General features: G+C 41.8%; 1 long non-coding RNA gene across 1 annotated transcript in view; it reads right to left on the minus strand.

Moving 5' to 3' along the window:
* Positions 1–1176: 1176 nt before the first annotated feature.
* LOC147181427 (uncharacterized) overlaps positions 1177–20132 on the minus strand; it is a 68360-nt gene continuing 49404 nt past the window's right edge. The window contains exons 3-4 of the long non-coding RNA XR_015093959.1: positions 5516–5572; positions 1177–1842 (exon numbers count right to left, since the gene is read on the minus strand). This is a non-coding gene — a long non-coding RNA (uncharacterized LOC147181427). The remainder of the gene's footprint in view (positions 1843–5515; positions 5573–20132) is intronic.

The raw sequence follows: 20132 nt of genomic DNA on the forward strand, positions 1-20132 counted from the left end.
GTTATGAGGCTCAACTTCCAAAACATCAAGCCTTCAACCCCCACTTTTTCTTTTTTTTTTCACATGCCGATGACCTTGTCCTTGGCAAATGTGATTGCCAGCATGAGCTATGTGACATTTTGAATGACTTGTCACAAGACTGTTAAGCTCCAAAGTAAAAGCAAACAATAAATAGCTTATTTTTGAGAAATAGTTAGCGCCTTAGCAACTGTACCGCTCAAATATCACACATCAATTCCAATATGATATACTCCAATTATGTTACGGTTCATTCCAATTGCAATACAATTCACTCCGGTTAGAAACGGATTCACTCCATTTGATACCATTCATTCCCATGATAATACAATGAGCTTCAATAGTTTATTATGACTACAAAACGATACATTACAATTACCATAAGATGCCCAAATTTTGAGGCACGATTCACTCTGATTCCGTTACGAGTCTCTCCGGTTGCAAAACAATTAAGTCTGATTACGATACGATTGGCTGTAAATACAATATAATTCATTCCAATTAAAAAATGTCACTCTGGTTATGAGAAACGTTGATACCAATACAAGATAATTCATTTTGAATAAAAACAAAACAAAAAAACAACACACTCCAATTACGGTATGCGTCACTCCTAATATACAGGGTGTCCTAGAGCTACGTCGCACGTGAACTACTTCGTTACGACTTTACGGCGCCCGTGCCTCGCCCGTAGCACCTTCTTTTTTGTTAATTTCCCACAGTAATCACACCATTTTAAAGTTATTTAAAGTTGTATTGTTACCTCCAGCAATGGACGTCCATCAACAAGTCGGCTCGCCATCAAGCGCGTCACATTTCCGTGTTTAAGCGTGAATTAGCTCCACTCTGCCGTCCGTCACGCAATGAATGTCTGTGCGGAAGCACGAAATATTGGTTCCGCCGTCTTCCGTTTTATGTTTCTATGTTCTATGTTTTTTTTAAATCACTATACAAATTATTTAGATCTAAATATTGACTTTAACGAGGAAATCCGACTTAAGTTGAAATTCGAGTTTTAACATAGGAACGGAACTCCGTAATTTAAGGACTCCTTGTATAAGATTCAAGAAGATTACAGATTACAAAACGTTACATCCCGTCATTTTTATCTTTCTGTATGACGTCTACTACCATAAACCAAACATGAGGGGTTTTTTTTTCAGATTCATTTTGACTTTATTCAATGTCAAATGACACATTGATTTCATTTCAGTTTCAACTATCAAATGATTCAGTACAAATTGATTGGCAATGAAAACGCTAAGCACAGCATGTGACTTTTTTTTCTCTCCCAGAGCTCTCCATCACCCGGCCTTGACCAGTCAACGTGGTCTAAATACTGGCTCGGGTCTCCGTACGAAAATGAAAATAACCTCTGATTATTTTCCTTTCGCAATTCCAGCGCTTGTTGATGCATACCGGATAACGCCGTGGATGTGACATGGACGGCGTTTGAGCAAGAGGGCGAGTATGAAAAGCAGATGTCCGTACGGGAAAATATTAATCCAGGCTCAGTGTAGAATAAGTCAAACAATATGTCCGTCCGTCGCGGTCAGTGGCGGTAAACGTGCGGCGCATTCACCGTCTTGGCTTCCCTTTTTGAGCTTGACTGATCTCTTTCATAATGTCTGAGAAATCGAATCCCCTCGGCCGTCCTGCTGCTTTTACGTCAAAGCTTCTCCCGCTGCAAGAAGCTGGAGCTGGATCTTGAGGGCGACGACGTCAGTGATGGAGCGCATGCTGTCGGACGCCTCGCCAGGAGAAAACATCTGCCCATGGCCGCACCAGTCCTGGCACTGTCCAAACTGGGATTTACTCTTGGTCCTAGAAACATAATACAGAAACTAATGATTGACCAAGTCCAAAAAATGAGCACATGGGCTTAAAAAAACACAAATCAAAGGTGGATTGCATGAAGAGATGAAGAAATAACCCAAAACATCCAAAAGCAGAACAGATCTTATGCGATTCTTCCAACAAAACAAATACAAATCACTGCAGCAACTCCAGTCCAGAATCATGATTAAGATGTGATTCGTGATGGTTTTGAATCTCATACTAACTGGTCCTCTAACCGAAGACTCTTAAGTGTATGTACGTATGAATCCAATTGTATGAATGATTGACAGTATCTAGAGTTGACACCAACTCGTACAATCAGCAGGGGTTAGTTCCAGGCCCCCTTATGATCCTAGACAGGATTAGCGGTAAAGCCATGAGATTTTGCTCATTATCAAGAGTAGATAGACTCTCTTAAAAGTGAGGAGATTGATGAGGCCGAGGAATGCCAAATAAGACCAAGAGCTGGCGTCGAGCTCAAGGGCACCTTGCAGTCTTGAATAGATCTTTACGGAGAGCTGTTCAGGAGCAGATTGTGTTTTGGACACACAAGTTAGTCGGAATCAAAGTTCAACAACCGATCCATTTCAGTCCTGGGCAGATCTTGGAACCTCTGCTGCCAAAACATTTCCAGAGATACTTGCAGGCCTTTAAACTGGAACAAGGATTGCTGGTCCGAACTGCCTCCGGTCAGGTAAAACTACGAAAATTTTTGTAAAATCTGATTAATCACATCTTAGAATTCTAATTAATCACGATTAATCGCCTAATAAAAAAGGCTTTTTTTAATCAACATTTTTCCCCCGCCCAAAAAAAAGCACCGATTATGTGTTAATTCTTCTCTAATGTTATGAGGACGTCTTCAACATTTTTTGATCCACTGGACACGCTCATCCTCCTCTTTTTCTAATCAATTAATTATTTGCATAATTTAAAATGGAACGAAAATGACCCCAATATTTTGACATGAACAAATATTCTAAATGTGATGCGCAAACATTCCTCAAATGCTTTACTTTAATGCATGAAATTATGTTTATTGCTCAAACACAGCCTGTGTTACCTTAACTCTGGTCAAAATTAATAGTGCGATTAATCTGTGTTAATTTATGATTAATGCGATGCTTTTTTGTGATTAATTAATCAATTAACGCTTTAATTTTGACAGCACTAGGTAAAACACATTGTAATGCCCAAATACAACGTTTCCTTTTTAACACTTTGGGTGGGACTGGCTTCTTTTGTCAGATTATACTTGCTGTTGATTAGTTTGCTTTCCAAGAACTACTGGGTTGCCCGTGAGCAAAGCACTGAACTTGAGGTTTGATATACTTCTGTTCAGGGTTTAACAAGTTTTGACTAGAGAGGGACTGATCCCCTGAGGGTCAATTCCCTCAAAATGTCAAGTTCAGTGTCTTGCTCAAGGGCAGCCCAACAGTTATTGGAAAGCAATTTTATCAGAATATCTGGAGATGAGGTCAAGCAAGTAGGTGCCCCCCCCCATGAATCAGATTTAACAGGCTATTTCTTGCATCCAAACATTTGGAGGTGGCTTCCTGTTTTTTTAATGCCACATACGTACATTGTGACATACACTACTAAGGTGGCTTTCAGGTTCAACAATATGTCAGTTACAAGTTATTACATACTACAACTACAAATATCCCCCCCCCCCCCTTGTTATATATATTGCTGACAATTAGTGGTGCAACGGATCATCATTGTTCGAATCACGCACGATCCGCGAATTGGTTGACAACAACAAAAACAAAGTGCGCATTCACAGAAGCTGAAACATACTCAACGTAACACGCTAAGACTAACTTCAAAATAAAGTTGACCAAATACAGTAATACATTGACGGCAAAGCAAATAGCCTTAGTACACTTTTAGTTTGAAGTTGGCCCACGTCGTGGCGTGATGGCTTGCTTGACTTCCCTTTTAGACGTTACTTTATCGTAGCTGATTGACATTGTAGTTGCGACCAACATCAACACAATGCTATCCCAAACTCATGTTCAATCGCTAATTAACTACTAAATTACGCCGTCACTGTATGATGCGGCAGAAGTCTCCGATGTAAGTGGCGAGCGGTTACCTGTTAGCATGACCAACGAGTCTGAGTGTAAGTTTGACAGCTTACTTTGATTATTTTTTAAATATTCTGAATCAAGGCTACTTTGTCATTCACTCTCCATGTTTAAAGGAAGTGCATTGAATTGCACGTTGAGGTCATTTCATTGTAAAAAAGAAAAAAAAAAAAGAAAAGATAAATAGAACTTGGTCTTCATTTATTTTATAAAACACGTTTGCCCATTAAAAAAGAAAAACACTCAACTCAAAATGTCAAATTTAGCTGTTTAGATTATATGAACGCAATTTTAAGCCATTAATACCTTGTTATTTTACACATGAACCGTGCAAAAATAAGAATGTTTCTGCCTCATATTGCACTTAAAATTTGTGTTCCTAAATCCTAAACGGCTATATTAGACATTTTGAATTGATTGTTTTTTATTTAATGGAAAAAGCGCTTTACAGTACTATTTATCATCATTTTTTTTTTCTTGCTAATCCGAAAAACGATCCAATCTGTGACTCAAACCCATGATCCGATCCGAACTGTGATATTTGTGATCCGTTGCACCACCTGACTATCATGTTCCATACATTGATTATGTCTCAGTTAATGGTTTGGTGAAGGTCAGAAAATAGACACAAATATTGATCGCTTTCAATTGTCTTATTTTTGAAAAAATAAAGATACGTCTGCTTTCATAAACTACAAAAATCAGACAAGATTTGCAGTAGAGAGGATGAAATCTGAGCATTTGGACAATTTGAACAATGGCTCTAAACGATACTTCAATATCAAAATAATTGTTGATAATTAGATGCTTGATTACTTTTCGATGAATCAATTAATCGTGTCACTTCTAATCATGATAAAGGAAATGAAGTGTCTGATTAAAAGGGTTAAGATAAAAAATGTTCCGGTGCGGTACAATGGTACCACCTCAGCCTCATTTGGGCCAGGAAGACCCCTGCTTACTTTTCTTGCCTTTTTGTGCCCTCCTGTCCCTTCATTCTGGGTTTCCCCTTGGCCCGATGCCTCATCATTTGGAGCGCAGCCAGCTGAGCAACATCAGCACACGGAACCATGTCCCAACCTGCCTGTCAGCCTCGGCATGCCGGCGGACGCCCGTGGGCAGGCCCCTATCGCCCTCCCTCATCAGCCCATCTAGTGTACTTGTTTGCGGGCATCCTGCCATACTCACACAGGTTATCCTTTATTTACCAACAGCACCGGTAGGGAAAAAAAACAACCTCCACTCAAGCATGTTTGGGGCGAGTCTACGTCTCCCCTGAGTGGCGCACGTATACAACACGCTCGTCATAAGGGTGCTTTGAAGGTCATCAGCGCTGCGGTGGGCAATCGCGCTGTATCTCCATCAGCTTCCACGGAGCGTTTGAAGGTGATACGGCCTTAGCGCCGCATTCTTGCCGGCGCTGTCACGACTTGAACTTTCATAGCATCCCGCTGAGGCCAAGTCGCGGCGCTATCGCTTCCATCGGCCGGCGAGCACGCTGCGTACTCGCGCTGGTCCGTTTATATAAGGAGCCTGCATGGGATGAGAATGCTGCACAGTGAAATCACCTGGGGAAGTCCTTGAGATCACGTCTCCAGCTCCGTCTCGCTCCCCCCCGATAGTATCTGAAAATGGAGAAAGCAGAGATAAAATATGTCATCTACTCCAACAAATCAACTTTCATGCTTTGCAGCCAACCCTAATTTGCACCACAAACTTGAACTCCTCACCCTGGCTTGAAACCATGTTTTGATACACAAATCCTGTTTTGAAAACCTGGCTCTTGTTTGAAACACAAATTTAGGCTTGTAAACCTATTTTGAAAAACGATTCCTTACTTAAAACCCTACTTTGGAGCACCAATCTGTCTTGAAATCATAACCCTAAACCCCATTAGAAATCAAAACTTGAAACCCAAACCCTGCTTTGAAATCCTAATCTGAAAATTTAGAACCCTTGCTTGACACCCAAATCCTGTCTTGAAACCTAATACTGCTATCTTGAAATATTCAAATTCTTGTTTACACCAGGCTTGAAATCCTAACTTTAAAACTCTCACTTGAAACCTCAGCTGTTCAAACCATTGGGACTTTGATCAACTAAATTCAAAACCCTAACCGAGGACTGAACCCTTATATTAAACCCTAACTTGAGACCCTAACCCTAGTTTCAAACGAGGGATGTTCGATGCCACTATTTTCAGACCAATACCAGTATGAGTACTCAACTCTTCAGTAGTCAACAATACCGATACCTAGTACCGATACCTCTAGTACTTTTGATACATAAAATTCTCACCCTCAAAAAAAACAATGACAGATAATTTTCAAGAAAGACCTTTATATCCCAATATAGCATTTTCCTTAATTCCTCTCATTTGTAATTTCTACTTCCTGATCTTAAAACAGCCACAAGAGGGCGATAGATACTCGTGAGTACAGATACCTTGAAATGAGGCCTGCTATCGGCCCAATACCGATAACTGGTATCCGTACTCGTCCATCCTCATTTTCAACCCTACTTTCAAAACATAACCGGAACCCTGGTTTGAAAGCTGGAAAGACCATCTGGCTGCTTGCTACAGCACCCCACTCCGTCCAACCTGTTGCTCTGTTTCTGAAGCTGTTGTGCCACCAAATCAGGCTTTACGCTAAGCACATGGCTCCCACTTTCCTCGGTATCTTCACGGACCATTGCAAAAGTTAAGCCTGCAGGAGTGGAGTGACATACAGTAGATCATCTCCAGGCCCTAATGTGAAGCTAAGATTTCACTGGAGTTGGGTCAAATATGGATGGAAGCAGTCAGAGGGGCTTTTGCGTCTATGCAGCATTCTAAATGATGTGGTGGCTTGGCTTCATTTAGGAGGTCAACAGGTTCAAGTCAATATTGGATTGAGAAGTTGCAGGTTTGTCCAAGCAGACATGTTTAGGAACCAAACTACGAGTTTTGGACTGGCGTCAGCCGGTCAACCGTTCACAGCCTGCTTTTGAGTCACACTGTCACACACTGGTTTCCGTGGAAACAAGTGTGCTCTTTTCCAGTGGCACAAAGACTTCCTTTTGACAAACCGGAACCTTTGTTTGAAACCTCAACCCAGGATTCAAATCCTAATTTGAAACCCTTACCCTCATTTGAAAATATTCTCTAAAAACCCAAATCTGGACTGAAATCTTAACCCTTCCTGGAAACCATACTTTAAAATCCAACAAACCCTGATTTGAAACCTTACATACTAGGGAGGTCCCGATCTGATCACGTGATCGAAATCGGACCCAATCACGAGGTTGGCTGACTCGATCAGAATCAGTTGTTGTCAGGACTCGGATAAATATGAGTTTTTTTTTTTATTCATAACATTTTAATAAATCTGGAGTTAGGCGGTGGCACAGAGTGACACTTCATTTTTCCACACTTTTCATTTTCATTTTTTTGCGTGCGGCAATAGTGTCACTGTTGTAAAGTGACACTATTGCCGCGTTTCCGCCGCAGGAACTTTGGGGTAAATTTACGGGGCCAGCCCCGTATGTGCGCGTCTCCACTGCAGGAGCCTTCCCAACCGGGCCACATTTACAGGAACTTACGGGGACGAGCAGAGGTCCTACTCCAGGCTTGATAAACTCCCGATCGGGCTTTTGTGCTGATTGGCTAAAAATATTTTGTATAAACATTTTTCTTACTTTCATGCGCGACGATGATGCATTCTCGGTTTAAGTCTCTTCCACCAAAAAATTATTTTAATAATCCTTTGCCTATTTTCGTTCCACTCTACTGTTAGCCTGTGATGTCCCCCCCCCCCCCCCACATTTTTTTAAAAATGGTTTATTTAGTTTAAACACTGCCCACTCACCATATAAAAAGGTGTTGGGGTAGTTTTGTTATTTAAAAAATAAAATAAAAAATATCCTTAGTAAAATGCTGAGGTATTGGAATCGGACGATCTCAAAATGAGGTGACTCGGACGTACTGTACCTTCATAACCCAACATTGGATTATTTAAAACTCTAGTTTGAAACCCTTTCCATAGATCTAAAACCACAACATGAAAACCAATGCCTGTTGTGACAACTCTGGATTGAAAAACACACTTGCGATCCTAAACCTAGTTTGTAATTGTAACCCGGGCTTGAAACACAAAATTGAAAGCTTAGAATTAATTTGCAACCTGAACTGGTTTGGTTTGAAACAGCAATTCTGGCCTGAAAACATACATAAATGGCCTAACAACTGCCTTAAAACCCCAATCTAAAAATCCAATCTTGGTTTAAAACTAGGGCTGCAGCTATAAAATATTTTGGTATTCGGATATCCTACTGAAAATTAAATTCAATATCTGTGTGTTCAGATAAAAAAATAGAAATAAACTTGTTTCTTAGTTGAAGAACAATTATAAATACTGAAGTCAAATAAACACATTTCCACTTAATGAACGACCAGCTGGCTTTCATTTTTATATTAATCAACATTTTATTATTATTATTTTTACTTGCAGTAAATTTAACGTGTTAATTAAAAGCACACTATTTTCCTCTCTAGAAATTCTCCCCATAGATTTTGGACTTTGAAACAGCACATTTGAGTAAGCCTGTTTTTATTATTATTATTATTATTTTTTTTAAAGTGATCAGTAGGAACAGCCCGTTCCGACTTAGCATCAAAGTGTGCAGAGTGACTGAGATCTATTAAGCTGCCTTTGAAAAGTAATCAGACACCTCTCACCAGCCAAGCACCGCTAGCGCTATCGCTGCTAGCCGCCAAATGCTGGCAACAGGCGCAGTACAAGACAATGTCACCTTATTTATGCTTATTATGTGTTTTTAGCGCAATAAATTTGCGTTTGAATGAGATTTCAGGACGCCGCCATGTTGTTGACGTCGGTAGCAACAGTTTGTGGCAGTAAATATAAACACCCCAAACACCTTCTGAAGGATGAGTCAAGTCAGCTGTTACACCATGACAGGCTGCCCGGAACAACATCAGATTAAAAGCCTTCCAAGTCATTGATCTCCACATATTATTTGGTAAGGTAGGGTTTATTTTGAAGTTGGCTGCTCACCACATTGGCACCATGTTACTGTCATGCATTGTATGAAAAATTGCTGCTGCTGCTGCAATTGGCTTGACTTCTTCTTCCTGACTGTGTACACGTAAATAAGTGGTTATCCGAGGCAGGAAAAATATGCCTCAAGCAGTTTTTGGAACCAAGGTACTCAAATTACTCGAGGACTCATTTCACCCCTTGTTTGAAATCCTAACAAAGGCCTGAAACACAAATTTGAAAGCCTAACACTGTCTAGAACCCTAAAGCCTTGTTTGATACCCCAAGCCAAGTTTTAAACTTTTTACTTGTAACCCTAGCTCTGTTTTAAACTCTTAAAAACCCAAATTTGAAAGCCTGGCTTGAAATTTAACCCTGTTTGAAATCGTATTTTGAAACCCTTAACATCACAAAACTGTATATGAAACTTCCGAGAGGATACAAGGTCCCCACCGCTCTTTTTTAGAATACCTTCACCTGGCCCACGGGCACCACGGGTGTCTGTGAGCCAGTCCCATTTCCTTTCTATTCTCTGTCACATTGCTGATCATGAGGTAAATGAGTTATCATGTGCATCAGCAGGAGGTTGAAGCTGCATGCGGTTAGGCTTAGTCCCCAAGATGAGATAAAGCTTCGAGGGCTGCTCGGGTCTTGATTAGCTCGGGGGTAGGGGCTCTTTTTCTAATATCGTACACCCTTTTGTGTGGCGAGATTAGCGTCTTATGAAAAAACGCCCCCGCTGACACGCCTGATGGGATCGGAGCCTCCTGCCTGACGCATCGTCTCGTCGATGAATTGTTCAACGCAAGGCCAGCACGGTCGCGGATGGTTCGAATGTGACTCTGGACACACTCGGGAGTAACCAAACAGACAAATGTGCACTCCTGTGGGCATCCTCTTCAACGCTTGTGCATTTAATGACCAAATCCCACATTGCTCCCAATCTCCTTCAATGAAAATCACATGCTGGACCACATCCAACTGCGAACCAGCGAGCGATAAGCCGCACCATCAACAAACCAAAAATAAGAAAAACAAAAGCTTCAGAAGCAAAACTCCCTTGGAATTTAACTGGAGTGGTGCTGGTAAAGTCAACCGAGGCTTTAGGGACCACTTCAATTATTTGATATCATTTCTGATGGTCCATTAGTTCACAATAAAGCTGCCACTATGGAAAAAGTGTAAACAAGAGTTACAAACAAACCCGACCCAACTTTTTTCCAGATGCTTAATCACCTCTTAATTAACAGACTTCCAAAGAACCTTTGAAAAGCCAGAACTGGAAATACATGCCACATCATCACCTTTCTCCTGTTCAGAAGCCCTCGTAAACAAAATCTCATAGGGGAAGAGCATTTAGCAAAGACACGAGCACATGAGCACACAAAGACACGCGCTGGCACGACCATGCGCCAGTCGCTTTAAAGCAGTCATGTGAAACAAGCCGTTTCTTTCTACAAATCAGATTACATCTTCAAACTGGGGTGTGCGGGTCCGCACACACTTTGCAAACCCAAGGGCGACTTTTGCCTTCTTGGTCTTTGCCATAAAGTACAAAAATATGAGATCCAGAAATGAAATATAAAGGTGTGAGTGGAAGTGAATAATTTATTTTTCAAACATAATCAGAGGGACTGCGTTAAGCCTCGTTTCAAGCTGAGCGTGGCTGCTATTCGACGAGCTCTACAATGGAATGAGCCACTTGCAGCAACTTGTTTAGTGTGTATTTGGCAGGAATGCAAAAGCTAGATGATGCGCAAATTATTCACCTTTGATTCAGGTTACCAAGTGAAGGGGGAAGCACAGATTTCTTCTGTTTTGATAGGTGCTCATTTAACATTCCTCTTGTTTTGCGGTTGCAGTTTGCAATGAAGGTTAGGGTTAGGTTATGCTCTAGTGCATATTACACAGTATGCCAACTGTAACCTCAATATTATTTTCCTAATTTAAAAAGCTAACCCCATCTTGAAACCTAACCCTCTTTTAAAACCCTACCACTAAAAATCTAACCCTGTCTTCAAACAGTACTCTTAAAGCGCTAAATTGAAACTCATGATCCTAACTTGAACCCCTGACCCTGGTTTGAAACTCTAACCTTGTATTGAAACTACAATCTGAAACTCTTAACACTTGTTGGAAATCTTAACCCAGGCTTCAAAAACTAACTTGAAATATTGGCTCATAGTCTCAGAAATAAATGTTTTCCAGCTCAAATAAACAATTAATATGGCTACCCTAACTTGGAAAACATGTCACTGTATAGCTGAACATCACTGTTCTTGTTCAGTAGTTCAAGAGTTCTGAGTGACCGTGTAAAAAACCTTGCCGCCGTTGAACTAAATCAAATCCAGACCACGGGAGGAAGTACAAGTCGTCCTCTGATGAGACTTAAGCTCACTGACGCTAATCCGAAAGCCATTCAACATCAACCCTAATTAACAAGGAAAATTTTAAGTCACTATCTATAAATTTACAAAAAACAAAAACTTTGTAATGAAGAAAATCCTAAACATAGAACTTGATGCCCTTGGAGGTCAGAATGATTTTACCCCCTAACAATGAACTGTCACAGAATCCTGTCAGCAAGCTCAACTCAAGTTCAAGTCAAAGCGGTGATGGGGGATGTAGTGGGGATCAGTCTCTCTTCAGAGAGACACCTGAGCTGACCGGCGACAGAAAAGCGGCGATAAAGCAGCAGGACGGTGCTCTGGCTAAGACTGCCATGGATGCTCGGATAAAAGGACAGGAAAGGGCGGCAGGTGGGCTGAGGAGCGGTGGGGAGCAATCTGGTTGAGGTTCCAGTTACATTAGGAAGAGCTCACTCATCCATTAGATCACTGACCACACCTGCAGACTCCCGGAGCTGGACTGGAGCCGACAATTGGTCACCTGAACCTCATCTATAGCCGTTGTTTATTTGCATGTCTTGAGGGCATTACTTTAAAAGATAAATTGGTAGGCATAATATGTACGCAGAATGATTAGTCTGTATTATGTAACCATGGAAGCATCAAATTACAGTGGAAAAGTTGAATGTCTCAAAAGACATAGAACTAAAGCGCACTATTATGCTTGAAGTACTAGACTTAATGCCGCACACCGAGTGATGCAGCCAAACGCGACAGACCTCTCACACAGGGTATAGGGTTCAGAAACTAGTTTTCATTGGTGGCCAAAAGTTAAAATCAGTGGTAAACGGTGTGGCAGTGTTGCAGATGTAACGGCCAATCAAAAGCACCATGTACAAGGCTGCATTCTCAACCCCCCACTTCACTTTCCAAATATGGTTTCCAGTCAGATAAAGGGTTAACGTCCACACACTTCTACACAACGCAGGGGTCAAATAAACCACAGTGTAGTATCTTCATCTGGAGTGCATTTCCTGCCCTCAGGCTAGGCATTTGTCTACATGGCTCTGTGTTATGTCGTCCCCTAACAACACAAAAACAGACAGAATTTAAGGACAAGGAACCTCTGCGTCAAGCGTGCACATCTGGACCAATTCCTCATGGGGGATTATGGTGGTTTAGGATGCACTTCTGAATGTAATTTTCTTACCAAGAAGCAGATATGTGCAATCACTGGTGTCGACTAAGGTCCAAATTTCAGTTTGGAATGGAAATTTAAGAGGATAATAAAATTACAGTGAGTACAAATTCCAATGCCCTCCCCAGCTTTTGCTGGAAAAAAGGAAAACCAAGTGCCGAATTTTACAGGCTGACAAGTGAAGAGACAGTTATATTGTGCAACAACAGCGGAGGGTTATTATCTTGTCTGCAACAAAATGACGCAGATGGATTGTCTGTCATTCTTTTTTCCCTTTAAAGCCGTCGAGAAGTAGCGAGCGCCGGTGCCCACGGGAGCTGTGAAATGTTAGTTTTGGAGTCAAGGTAAACAGCCTCTCTCCCATGGTGGGCCTGTACCCTACACAGAGTAAGCACATGTTTCCCATTGTGGTTAAAAGGAAAGGGGGGGATTAAAGTGTAGCGCAAGCCAGAGCCACAGTCATATACACCCCATGGTGGGATCACAGTACTGCTCAGGATTGCTGATGCAGCCCGCATGGAAGTGGATGGTGCCTGGGGAGAAGCCTTTGCCGGAGCTAGCTGATGGACCAGGCCGGAATTCAGAGCTTTTTTGACAGTGGTGTTGTGAGGGCGTGCGCGTTTACTCACTGACAGATCCACCTAAGAATTATGAAAAGGTGTTGAAACCAAGCACAATTTTTATTTTCCACAATCTTTTCTAGGAAGAGAGATCACCTTCTGTAATGGAAATTTACCAGAACAGGCTGCTGCATGTGGTCAGATGTCTTTAGACTCAGTCAAGCAGCATGTGGCTACTCATCCAAGGTGAATTTTTCTTTTCTTGTTCTATAACTAAACAACTATGGTCATGAGGCGGCTTGAGTTTAATACAACTACAAATACTACTCCTTAATATTTAACTTTCTAGAAATATACATTAATGACCTAATTAAATAAATTTAGACAATTTTTGAACACTGCATGAATTAAATGACTACATTGCTGCTCTTTCTGGTGTACCTACCTTGGCCACTTGGGGTCAGTTTAAGAATATTGTTCTTTGAGACGTCAGCTAATCAGTACGGGACTAATATTAGTCATGCTTCGTACGGGACAAAAATTATATGTGACCCGCTTCAACAAAAGGGCCAGCATGTCGGCGAAATTTGTTTTGAGTTAGTGACAAAAATAGATCGTTTGGACAAAAATGCAGATTTGGAGTTTTCTCCAAAAATAGCCTCTTGAGGTCTCTGTTTTCATTAATCAGCATTTTTCACAATTAGATTTTCAAAATGACGATGAATTGAATTAATTCGATTCATTCTCCAGCCCTAGCTTGAAGCCTCTTTGAAGCATTGTTCACTAATTTGCCAAGTTGCTACTTGAAGTGGAGTGGTCTGAGTTCACAAACCTAAGCTAAAAAAAAAATAAATATATATATATATATATATATATATATATATTTTGTAATTGTCAGAACGACGAACGACAGCTCACATAAAAAAAAAACTCAGTCACTTGTATCTCAAGTCACCACTGCATAGGGCAATAAACTACATATAACTCTTGTTAATATAGAAAATATTGCTACAACATCTTCAAATAGGCTATAACATGGAGTCAACCGCAGACAAATATGGAGACCCAAAACAAAACATCTGGTTTTAGGCTGGCAAAATGTGAGCTTTTCATCCCCCCAACTGGGACCTCCAAGTCCAATAGGCCACATGCAGGTAAGCACAGGGGACAATTTTTAAGGCAAGAGACTGTGACTGTGCAGCCAATTAAAAGACAATTTAAAAAAGGCAAATAGTGCGATGGGCCATTGAAGAAGCTACGCATAGTGAAGCATATCTGCATTTACCACAAGCTGCCAATTAAGCAACACCCCATGACACTCAGCTGTGACCACTTCAGCTGGAAAGACCACAGAGATAATTGTTTCTAGGCTGCATTAAAAACAAGGAGGCAATGGGTTAGAGCTGGGGGAACATTCATTGTTACTGTAGCTAGTTTACGGGTGAGTCAATCTAATATTAACAAGCTAATTATTAGGATTTAAGGGTTGAGACCGGAAGCAGATACCTCCATGAGTGTTAGTGCAAATGCAATCATTTAATAATGACATGATAATTATTTGTTCGGATTTTTATCAGCAACAAATAAATCAAAGGAAAATCTTTCTTCAATGTAGGTGACTCTTAGTCAAGCGCTTGTCAAGGGGGGCAAAAAAAGCTGTCAGGGCCTGCAATGGGTGGAGAACGTTGGAATGAGAAACACATGAAGGCTAATCCAGTCAAGGATTAAGAATAGGCAAGTATCACCCATGATAAACAAATGACTAACATTCCCAGTATGTGTAGTTACGCGCCCCAGGCCTCCAAGAGACCCCAACAGGGTCTGGATCCAATCCCGCACTGTTTATCAGTGCGAGTCGACGCCACCATTTGGGAAACACTCTGGGGACAAGGGCTAAAATACAGAAAATCCATCAGTCCTACTCTGTTATAAAAGCTCTCGAGGGCCAAACAGAACATCGACAAACCCATCATTGGTTAGGTAAGTTTACCTGGGTTTCCAACAACAGTGTAGACTTTTTTTTTAAATATTAAAATTTGGCACTTCCACATAATTGCATTGAGGTTTTTATTCACAATATGTATAGTGTCCCAACTTTTTGGGGGAATTGGGTTTGTGTGTATATATATATGGGATACGCGGACGGTCCGTGCAAAAAGACATGGCGGATGAGCAAACGCTGTCGTAAACAACAGTGTTTTCTATTTCCCAATTCTTTGTTTTCATTTATTTTGTTAAATGTATGTAGACCATTCACCCCAACTTGTCGAAGTTGTTAGTTTATTGAAAAAAAAATAAAATAAAAATAGTTTTCTTCTTCTAACGGGGTGAAGTGTTATTCATATGTCGTAGACGCTCTTCACTGCCCCCTATAGCCTGGGAGAATATTGACCACAGCGGGGGAAAGCCGCACTGTGTATGATGAAGGCAGCAAAACGTGTGCTAGCAGGCAAGCAAAAACCCGTAGAAAGTGGAGGGGTAGGGTTAAAAAACTGAGAGGGACACGTCCCCCCGTCCCCTGTGCCATCTGCGCCCATGCATGCCTATAAAAGGAGCCATCAATCACACACAAATTTTATAATCACACTTTTAGTGCCAAGCCACAAAGTCTTGCAATGCTGCAACTCAGGAGTCAATAAGAAAACCACCAGATCAGGGCTGTGGGACCATGTGCAACAGTTATTTACATTACAAATCAACACTACAAGAGCGGAAGAGTTACACATTTCAGCATTAGTGGCTAAATATTGATCGTTTGGCTATCGCCAAGGAGGTGATTGCCGAATGCTGATGATCGATGATGTATAACTTGTAGCGTTAACAGATGCAATGCGTGTCCACATCTGGGTTGTTTACGGTGTTCAGTAACTATGAAAAGATGATAAATAATACAATGCTGATGAAGTTTGACCACGATTCTGAGATGTTGGTCGATTTGAAAATTTTATTTTTCCGATTCGGTCTCTTGAAGGTAAGCCACTGATCACCTGGCACGCTGTACTGCTGAGGCCAATGCAGAGTACAGCCCCTATTACCATGACGGCTCTTCCCTGAGCCAAGCTGTCAAGTTAACCTGGCCATAGCCAAATTGATAATTGTGATTCACTCAAGGGATTTCTCCACAATATTGTCGGTGCTTCCTGTTTTCGTCACAACTGCATAATCCGCCCCCAAACACAATACCGCTTTGTGATTGGCCCGTACAAAAAACAGACAGATCGGTGAAAATCAGCGGCCTCGGTACAAGATGGATTCTCAGGAGTTTGTGAACTTACAAATACGACAATAATTAAGAGCAGAGCAATGCTACTGTCAAGTCACTGACAGAGAAACATGGAACTTGGCAGCAAACCAAATATTTACTTGGTTGTTTTAATTCATACTTGATGGGCGGGGCAGGTACTCCAAAAGCAGAATTATTTGTACTGTATACCAACAATAAAAAGTAGACGTTTGTTAAAAGGGTTCTCCTCATTTGGGTCATGGTTGAGTGTGATCTGGGGCCTGTCCCAGCTACTTTGGGTCAGCGATCGGGTACACCATGGACTGGTTGCCAGCCAATCGCATCGTAGATACCAACCATTCACAATAACCCCTATGGACAATATTGTCTTCACTGAACCTAAACAGTCATGTTTTTAGAATGGGGAGTACATGAGAACGTACGAACGGCTCACATGGAGGCCAGAGCCAAGATTCAAATCCCATTTAACCCATTAAGGCCTAAAGCGCCTGGCAAAACATGCCTCTAAAACCTGTGGGTGACTTTAGAATCACCCCCGAAAACCTAAAGTTTTCCTGTAAATTCAATAATATTGTCAATGCTTACTAAATAATTTCAGCTCCTGAAGCAGTTAGCATAATTCTCAAAACATTTCAGAGCTTACACCTGTGGCGTTCACACAAAAAAGTTTATTATTATTAACCTTAAATATAAAAAAACAACAACAACTGTGTCGCATCTGTGGGTATATTTACGCTCAACACTGGAGTGCAGTTGCAATAACCTCGGGGAATCGAGTGGTAATTATTCGTCGTCCATTCTGTTACAAAGCTGTCGAAATTTTTAACATCCTCATTGTCTACAAACATATTTCTTAACAATATGTCAGTGTCGACCGGTTACACTGGTTCGAAGTACTCCTGCTCCGTTGTCAATCGGCGTCATTTATTTCATAACTCCCGCGAATCTGCGTCAGCCATGAATGCTCGAATACAATTCCAGGACATGCTACGAGGCCCACGTCACCCTCTCGTGTATATTCTGATTAATTGCATCGGCTAAGAAACCAAGAATTGATGAAACAAAATAATATGACATATTCGCTCTCCCGGCTTAAGGTAACATTTCCATTCCAATATGTCCCTATTTAACTTCTAAAGGTCTCGACATGACAGTAGTATGTGTGATGTGCTGAGCGATGCACTCTAATCCAGCTATTTTGTTTCACTCCAGCGTTCAAATTCAGCGTGATAAAAAAGCCGAGACGACGACGTGCTGCCTTCTACGGCTGTCTGGCCCGCAATGCTTTGTCCGCTGAGCTGAGAGCTCCATCAAGCCTGAAGGACTTCGGCCGCACAAAAGCCTTCTGGAGTGCGATTTAGCCACAAAATAACTCTTTGAATGTGCACTCTGCGTGGTTCAGACTAGCAGGGGAGCACCGGGGTCGCCGCCGCTGCCACTACCACCAACACATGCTGGACCTTTCTCCTCTGTCACCCCCTCTCCAACCTCCACCCCTAATCCCGGCCTACATGACTGACTCCGCCTGAAAGCCCCACACGCCAAGAAGCTCCAGCAAGACCACCTGCTCATCAAATGAAATTGCACTCAGCGAGGGTGATGGGGAAAATGGAGAAAATGAAAAAAAAATGGAGGTTTTGGGGCAAAAAAATAAATAAATACACGTCTGTGATCTTGGCAAACAAAAGAACAAATTGCGTTTCAACGCCGCAGCACCAAAGGGTCAAAATCAGCGTCGGATCTCACTCCGCTCTGTTTGGATGTGAGCGTGTCGATAAAGCTTCCATCAGTCCCAGCAAGAGTGTACCTTGCAGCCTTTCATCTTAGCTTCTTTTGTATTCCGCCACACTTTTTTATCTGTTGTCTCGCTCCTCCATCGGGCTACAATTGACTGTTATTATTCCAAGCAGTATTATCTTCATGAATGCCACAGGTTCGAGCACTCTTCAGGAATCGGAGTCTGGGCACAACTGCAGGCAATTTCCTACCCAAGATCAAAGCTCAGTGGAGAGGCTGTAGACCAGCCAGACAGCATCCTCCCTTCCTCATCCTTGGAGAGAGGTAGCAGCGCAGGCTCGGCTTTCATCTTGGGCCATTTTGGCTTTAGTCAGAACAAACACATTAGTTGCGCCCGGGCACCTGATGGTAGGAAAGCCCTCTATGAATCGCTGTTTATTAATCTTTCAAAAAAAATAAAAATAATAGCATTTATCAGTGGTCTTAACATACCCGAAAAGGTCCTGCCCCTAAAATACTTGGAGTTCTACCCCATTTGATTTTAGGTGAGACGCACACTCCCCATTGGAGTCGTACATTCCTACAGAACATTACTGAAAACTCACACGAGTGCAAATGTGTATACTTTTGGTTCTCAAATACAAGCCCCCAAATGTTTTTAACTCTGCAGACCCAGCAGAGTTAAAAATATATATATATATATATATGCCCCCACGTTTCAGCATCTGCGCAGTCCTGTTTATTATTACAACGGGATGCATGAAAAAAAGTGGCAAGGATTTGTGCCCAAAATTGAACAGAAGACGTTAATTTTGATTTGGAACTTAAATTCTAGCGCTCGTACTTTGACAAACTTCTACTCGGGAATTCGCCCAAATGAGCCCCAGTTAGAGGAGCATGCCCTTTGATTGAAAGTGGCGAGATGGAACACACAGAGAGACCTTAAGACGCGGCGGTGCAAGAACACCAACTGGCACAGTTAATGACGGCTAGCCGGGGCCATTCCCCAAAAGTCAACCATGCATGACGAGTTGTTTTAAAGACGGTGTGGAGAGCTGACGTGTGGCCAGGTCCATCGAGCGACTGTAGCCTCGGCTTAGTGCCTCGAGCCCCCGCCCAAGCACCCCACCCACCTCGCTCCACTGGTCACACAGCATCAGCTCCCGTCCCGAGCCCGGACACTGATTTATGGAACAGGAGGATTACGGACAAGCCAGCCGTGAGGACCACCCAGATGGTGGCACAGGCCGAGAGTCCCCAAACTCGCATACACAAATCATACAAGCTTGAAAATGAAGACCTTCACACACCATAACAAATAATGTTATTCAAAACATGTTGGCGCATATTTGGTTTGGTTCGGTGTGTTTTTTTTCACAGCAGCCATTTTGATGTTCTAAATAGGACAGTTCAAAATGTCCACAAAACTTCTGCAGGGGGTAGTGCATAGGCCTGGGAGTAAACTATGACATTTTGGTACGGATATGGCTAATGTTGTGTATAACTGGCACAGTCCATCCTTCCAAGAACCGGGAAAAAGTCTGCTAACCAACAAACAAGATGCCATGATTGGAATTGAAGTTATTCTTTGTGTCGTCATCACACAGTAGCATTGGACAGTAATTTGGATATCAATGTAAGAAGGAGGCATCCAAGCAAACAACAAATATTGAGAAGACCAAGAGAGTGACAGCCAACTGGTGGTGACTGTGGAGCACTAAGTAGTCATTTATTAGACCGTATCCTCAAAATTGACAGCACAGTAGGTGTTAATAACAAAAGAAGAATAAATAGAGATAATAAAGAGTCAATCTCAATGTCAAAACAAAACTTCTCAATGAAAAACCAACAGGCATTATAACCAAGTGGCGACTTTGGAGGACAATACGGCAGTGGTATACAAACAGGCTGATTTATTTACTCTCAAAATGATGGGACGAAGCCAAATCAGTTCCTAAGTGGTGGTTTACGCCGGCATGCTTGACCAGAAAATACTGGTACCAAGTTTTGCATGGTGGCAAAGGTTTGTCACACTAAATACTTTGACTTGAGCTTATTGTAG

Source organism: Leptonotus elevatus, chromosome 1 (assembly GCF_054856555.1).
Source record: "Leptonotus elevatus isolate MCC_2025b chromosome 1, RoL_Lele_1.0, whole genome shotgun sequence".
In the NCBI taxonomy this organism is placed as follows: Eukaryota; Metazoa; Chordata; class Actinopteri; order Syngnathiformes; family Syngnathidae; genus Leptonotus; species Leptonotus elevatus.